The sequence below is a fragment of the Miscanthus floridulus genome, chromosome 1 (assembly GCF_019320115.1).
Source record: "Miscanthus floridulus cultivar M001 chromosome 1, ASM1932011v1, whole genome shotgun sequence".
In the NCBI taxonomy this organism is placed as follows: Eukaryota; Viridiplantae; Streptophyta; class Magnoliopsida; order Poales; family Poaceae; genus Miscanthus; species Miscanthus floridulus.
The window spans coordinates 134,349,919-134,357,210 of record NC_089580.1 but is presented as its reverse complement, the minus strand read 5'-3'; positions in this window follow the sequence as shown (position 1 = coordinate 134,357,210).

Here is a 7,292-nt window from a genome sequence, read left to right as displayed (position 1 = left end):
GTGGCGGGCACCTTGAGGATGGCCGTGGCCAGAGCGGCCACCATCAGCAGCACCAACATCTCCTTCTTCTTAGCCGCGGCGGCGCGGGAGGCGCGCCTGCACGTCGCCCCGGTGCGGAGCACGCGGCGGCACAGCACGGTGGGCACACCCATGGCCGCGAGCTCGAGCGCGAGCTCCGCCGAGCGAGGCTCTGCCGCCCGCAAGCGCGAGGGGAAGCCAGGCGTGGACGAGGACGCCGCTGCCGGAGGGGATGGCGGCCGCGAGCGCGAGGCCGGGCGTGGACGACGCTGCCGCTGCCGCAGGGGATAGGCGGCCGCGAGCGCGAGCGCGAGGCTAGGCGTGGACGCCGCCGCCGCTGACGGAGGGGATGGCGGCCGCGAGCTCCGCCAGCCGTGGACGCGAGCACGGGAGCGAGCTCCGTCGAGCGGGGCTCTACCGGTTGCAAGGGCGAGCGTGAGCTCCGCCGGGCGCGGACGCGAGCGCGAGCGCAAGTGTGAGCTCCGCCGCCCTCGGACGCGAGCGCGAGCGGTGTGGACTAAAAAAGCAAGAGGATAGGACGAGAGAAGGGCATTTTTGGACCTTTATACTGACCGGGCCCATATGTAACGGTGAAAAACGAATAGAATACAGACGGAATGGCTTGGAGAACAAAGAAGTTCAGAACGATGGTATTCATGTACGATCAATTTTTTTAATAACTTGTGTATAATTATAATTTTTTTTAATACCATACATGTAAAAGCCTCTTATTTTAGGGTGAGCGCCGAGAGGCCGAGACGGCGACGGCGACGCCGATGCGGCCGTTAGTGTGGTGGCCGGCGCTTGGCGGCCTCTGCGTACGTCGAAAGGCGAGAAGCTACAGACTACAGAGCGCGAGGCTCACTACCGCATGGACTTTGTTTGTTTGTTCGATGATGCAGATTTTTCAATTCTGCAATCCCCACAAGAGCGATATTCGTCGTACTCGTACTACCGGATTAATAATATGTGGTGGAAACATAAAAATCAATTTTAAAATGTATTTTAGTCGTTTAAATATTGGCAAAATTTGCTACAGGACATGCCAAGTGACCCCTCTTTGCTAGCGGACATGCAAAATTTGGCGATTTACTCGTGGACACTCTAGTTCTTTACAAATTTGCTGATGGACACCGGATCGAATAAAATATTTATTTTTTGGCTTTCGAGGAGAGAGAAGCACGGGAAATGTCCTTTCTGCCCCTGGCTGTTTCTTCTACCTTGGTCTCCTTCCTCTGGCCACGGCGGCGCGGGCCCACGCATGGTAAAACTGTGATCACTGGGCTTGACTTCAGCTGATGTGGCATTTGACGGCTACGTGGCGCGATAGGATTGGCTCATATAGGTGATGTGGCCTCACCTTTGACTGGTTGACCAGTGGTCAACATAGGATCTGAACTGCCCATCTCAGATCGGACGGTCGTGGTTCGCTGCCTTTGTGTCCAGGAAGACAGAAGCAACGGCGATGGCTCGGCTTGGAGCTCCGGCGAGGACAGGGGACGGTGCTGTGGCTTTGAATCGAGCCCTTTGAGGGATTGGGCGGACGTGCCATGCCACTGCGGTTCCAATGGAGTTAACGGGGTGGCGAAAGGAGGTGTGCACGGGGAGATCGATGATCTCGAGCTGTGGTCGGCCATGGCTGCGGCGGCGATTCGAGGCACTGGAGCAAGAGAGGAGGCTCGAGGAGGGGAGGCGTGGTGGCGGCGTGCGATCGCGGTGCCGGTGCTTCCCTTAAATAGGGCGGGGAGGGGAAGGATGGCCTGGTCGCGGAACTTAAAAGCCAGTCGTCAATGGCGGCCGCGGTGGCAAGTGTGGTCGCTGCGGTGCGGGAGGGAGCTCGGGAGGGCGAGGCAGACGCGGCGAGCAGAGAGGAGTCCGAGGGCGCTCTTTATAGGGGCGGAGGAGAGGAGGAGAGAGCCGGGTCGCGAGCTTCACGTGCATGCCATCAATGGCGCCTCAACTTTGACACGGCGCGTGCGGGATGAACAGATCGAGCGAGGGCGGGTGCGGCTGGCGGGTGTAGGCTCGGTCCACACGGGTGCGGTGGACATGGGGAGGAAGCCTGGGTGGCCGCGCCGCCCCAGCAGCAGCAGCCACGGTGGCCATGCCGGTGGTGGCCCTGCTTGGCCACGGTGTTGCTTGGAGGGGGAGGGAGGAGGGAGGACGCGTTGCGGCTCGGAGGAGGGGCGCAGCCGCCGTCGACGGTGGCGCTGTGGGGCTGAGGTGCTGCTCGAAGAGGGAGAAGGGAGGACGCGGTGCAGCTCGGAGCAGATGGGGAAGAAGAAAGAGGTGTAGAAGAAAGGGCAGGGACAAATTGGACATTTTACCGCCCTTCTCTCTCCACAGCATCTAGAAATTAATATTTTATTGGATGGGGTGTCCACCAGCAAATTTGTAAGGAACCAGAGTGCCCACCAACAAATCGTCAAATTTTGCATGTCCGCTAGCAAAGAGGGGTCACTTGGCATGTCCTGTAGCAAATTTTGTCTTAAATATTTTTGAAACTGAACACATTCATAGTACATACTAATACATACACACATGCAAAAATCAAAATTCAAACTCGAATTTGAAAAATTCATACGAAAATGTTAAATTTTAGGTTTCATCTTTTAGTCCACATGAACCTCAGATTTGTCATTGTTGTATATGATTTTTCTAGTTTGATTTTGCATCTCAATTTTTTCGTGAGAGTGCATATTTATATACATTATGTATGTGCGAAGTTTTAATATTTTTTGAACGATAAAAATACGCTTTTTAAAATCAAATTTTAGGTTTCCATTTAGCAGGTGGTTTCCATGGTATATTTTGCCTCGTACTACCTTCAAATCAAATGCGGTCAGCTCAGGCAGGTTCATGTCATAACCGTCCGCAAGAGCCTGAGAAAATCTATAAAAAAAAGAAAAAAAAGAGCCTGAGAAATTCATGCAGTTAATCCGGCTGCAGTGCACCGATGGGCGATGGGCGATGGGCGATGGGCGATGGGCGATGGGCGATGGCAGGATTGCTCACCGGATTCACTATCAGTCACTGTTGCTTGATTAATTGGGTTGGGTCCGAGTCCGACCTCCGACGCCGGCGTGTAGTTATTTGTATGGGCTTTTGATCTTGCCCTGTGCGATATTTGTGCTTATCCTCACAGTATTTTTCACGGCAGGGAAACACATCAGTCACAGACGTCAAAAAGAAGAGCTAGCGATCGCCAGCCCACCAATTTCTTTTGTTCAAAAAAAAAGTACAAAATACTGACGGCCATTGAGAGCATCGAATCTTTCACCTGTCGCCATTCGGCAAGTTGCAAATTCACAAGCCAGAATAACAGAAAAAAAAAATCCCTTTAGTCATAGTGTTGAATAGCGGGGCAGCGGCCGCTAGAGCCATAGGGGCCTCTATGCTACCACCATAGTAAGATAGTAGATTAAAGATTGTATAGCGGGTGCTATAGCATTTAGCGTCTGTTATTACAAGCCGTTATTATTGTTGTTATTATACCACTATTTACTATGTATATGTTTCAAGTGATGGATGGTTCCGATTATAATAAAAACGTTAAGATGGTGATTTAAACCATCATAAAGAATGATGGGATGATTAATGATACCATTTTAAATTGATATAAAAACTTAATAATGACGACAATGCTTCCTGTAGGCCGTCCATTCGTCCAAATGACTCGCCCCGCCCGCCCAGAAGATTCAGCCCGCCCGAATAAAGGGAAAGAAAAAAAAGAAAACGAAAGGAGGCCGGAGAGACAGACACGAGCCAAATTTACCTCTCTTGCCACTCCGTCTTTCTCCAACCAGCTTCCCCGACAGCCGGCGCCGCCCCCACCCCGCCTCCGTCGCCGCGCCCGCCGCTCCTCCCCTTGACCCCGTCCGCTCTCTTCGCATGGGCGGGACTCAGGATCCGGGATGAGCGGCTGAGGACGATGATGGCACGCAGAGCCACGCCGTAGGAGGCCACGTCAACGACGTCCGCCTCAAATACTACAAGCAGCGGGGCGCGCCCGACCCCTGGCTCATTGAGCTCGACGATGGGGAGCACCACTACGCCGCCCGCTCGCCTGGACTCGTCTAAGCAATAAAAATAGATGTTACTATTCAAACCTATTATTAATTAGGGTTTAATCAAGTGTTGCTTTATGTGTGATTAACAAATTAGTGAAGCTTTGGTGTATCTTTAAAGCATTTAATAAAATGGTTTGACTTAGCATATTAGTAGTAGAAGAGAATGTAGTAGATGACATGTGCTTGTAGTATATGTTCTTGGATGATGTTGACTACCTTGCATTCAAGCATATCCATTGTATTCATCTCATCCGATGCACCAATTGCATAAGCACTTACGCACATTGCATCATACAGGATCGCAAACTGAGAACCCAGTCGTCATACCTGAGGAGCCCGAGGAGCAGCTCGAGGTGCAGCCGCAGGAAGTGCCCGAAGCCGACGAGGAGGACGTTGAGGAACTTCCGGAGTGCCCCAATCACCGCCCGAGCTCCTTCGAGAGAGGCAAGCCCCGGAGCATTTTCTCCCGGTTTGCAATTATTAATTAAATGCTTTACTTTAATTGATGCATTACGTTCAGGAGTTGTTTGCAACCGTTGCTGCATTATACCTTTGTCTACCCTTGTTATACTATATCCTTGTTACCCTGGTATCCGCAGTCGAGTCAATGCTTAGCTGGCTTAGACCGGTAGAAGTTAGGTGATTTCCTGTCACCTGCGAGCTATAGGTGGTTACCTGGATCTGCTTAGATAACTATGTAGTCATGGTATAACTAAGTGTTAAATGAAGTTGAGACCGGACGAAGACTTACAGAGTTTTGAACTGTAGTGCTTTCCGTCTGTGTCGATTAAGGACCGACCGTTGTTGGGCCTCGAGTCATGTTGAACGCATGCCTTACATTTAGCTGGCTGGATAAAGTACCTTCCGACCGCGAAGCTGGGAGATTATTCGGGCCGAGTAGATTGCCCGCAGCGCACTGTGCCGGAGCAGGTGTGGTAGGACACGGGGGCGAGATGATAAGACCAAAGTGCAGTCGATCGGCCCCCGGGTACATGTGGTTCCTAGCAAACTCGAGATACCTGGATAGTTGACTCGGTGATCGATACCTCACTTTAGCGGGTGAGTGAGGTTTGTGTAAGGAATAAATCACCAGCTAGTTAGGAATCGATTCGAATCGTCATCGCTCTTGGATAGTGAGCACTTGACTTGAGTTACTTCATCGTAGTAATGTTAATGGAACACTTGGATAGTTATAATGAATATAACAATATGGAAGTTGTTAATGATCATTGGTTATCATTATTGGCTTAATCACATGTTTGCTCTAGTATAGGTGCAAATCTAGTCGACAGGTTAATAACAATTAACTTGACAATAATGCTTTTGGAAAGGTTCTTGAAATGCTAAAAATGCTTCTTTTTGCAAATGAGTTAGCTACCCTACTATAAAGCCCTTCATAATCCTTGGTGTCACTTATTTTCGGTTATGTCGGGTAAGTCTAGCTGAGTACCTTCTCGTACTCAGGGTTTTATTCCCACTTGTTGCAGATGGGCAGATGTATTACAGCTACTGTATCAACTGCCTTTATCCTGCGATGGGTGATGCTTAGGACCATGGGCATGGTCATTCCTTACGTCTCGTCTGATGCTTTTGTTGGAGATGATCATTAGCTGGCACTGTATTTGAACTCCGTGTGAGTGTGTGTGGTCTGAACAAATGGCTTCCGCTACTTTTATTTGAAACTCGTTTTGTAATAACTATGTTTAAACTCTGATGTATCTGAGATGCGAAGTTTTATGTAATATGTGATGGTGACCGCTAAACTTATTATGATATTGGCTGGAATGGAAGTTGGTTTGAAATCCTTCGTGATTTCACGGACTATCGGGTTATACGGGCTTAAGTTTGTTAAATCGTCTGCTCTGGCGGATGATTTTCATACTTAATCTCGTATAATTGGTCGGTTCTGTTACAATTACCATCCCAGCTAGTTCTTGGGTTAGTGTTATCTCCTGTTAGCTACCAGTTTCATTACACATAAAAGTAAAGCTAATCATAGTATCTCGACCTAGCATCTACCCATTCCAAGGACGTGGCTATTCAAATAGATTTAAGTGACTCTACAGAGGTGTACACATTTGCCCACATGATAGGCACTATAACTTCCATGATCAGTGGTTGAAATAGACCTAACAAGACTCCGTACCTGCTTGGGTGCTACCCTAGACTTCCATATAACCCTACTATGGCTTCTTAGGGGTTGAAAAACAAAAAACCAAGATGACACCTAATCACCCCAACACGATGATACCAAATCACCACAAAATCAATAATAGTCATGGGCTCGAACGCGTCCAAAATCAAGGGGCTTAATATAGAAGATTACCTAGCATCCACGCCAACCGGACCATGGAAGATCACATAGCATCCATGTCTGATCCTGATATTCCGTTGCCTACACCGGTCTCCTAGTAGGTATTATACTTTCGTCCAACGGGGTGTGAGATCCAATCTACCCATATAGACATGTGGTTGTATGTAACATCTCACTAGACGAGAGGGACTACAAACCGGTCCTTATGTGACCAAGACGAGCATCTCCCCGGGAACCCTATCTAGGCATTCCCGCCAAGATAACTTATCCCGCATAAGCTATCCCCGCTTGCCCCCCGTCGGTGTTTAGTGTTTAGGCTTACCAAGTTTTAAGTTCTAGTTATTTTTATCCTTAAATTCTTCAGTGTAATGGAGCTCATAAAATAACTAGATAAACATTTATCTTATTCCAACATTTCTCACTATTCGAGCTTATATTTCATGATAGCAAGTTATTAATTAATGGTTAAGCAAGATGATAGAGGGAGAGGGGAGCTAGGACTTGCCTTCGCTGTTGACTTCTTCCGGCACGATCTCGTAGTGAGGGTCTTCGCTTTCCCGGTAGTCGCCGTCTATCGCATAAGACTACTGCCAACGCAAAAGAAAGGGGAAAAGCAAACATAGAACAATATGGTGGTACTAGGGTGGATGCATAGAGCTAGATTTTGGGTGGATTTTAGAAGTGGTTTCACCTAAAATGGAGTTAGGATGAAAAAAAGATATGCATTTTATAAGTTTATTTCATAGCTAATTATCTAGATGGAATTTTATATGTATTTTCTGGTGCATGAAAATGTGTGCAAACTATATGGTTAAATTCCTTAATACATCTAGTTTATTTACAAATTTTCTGAAATTTTTTATAAGCTAGGAAAGTGGTTTTATAGCCTT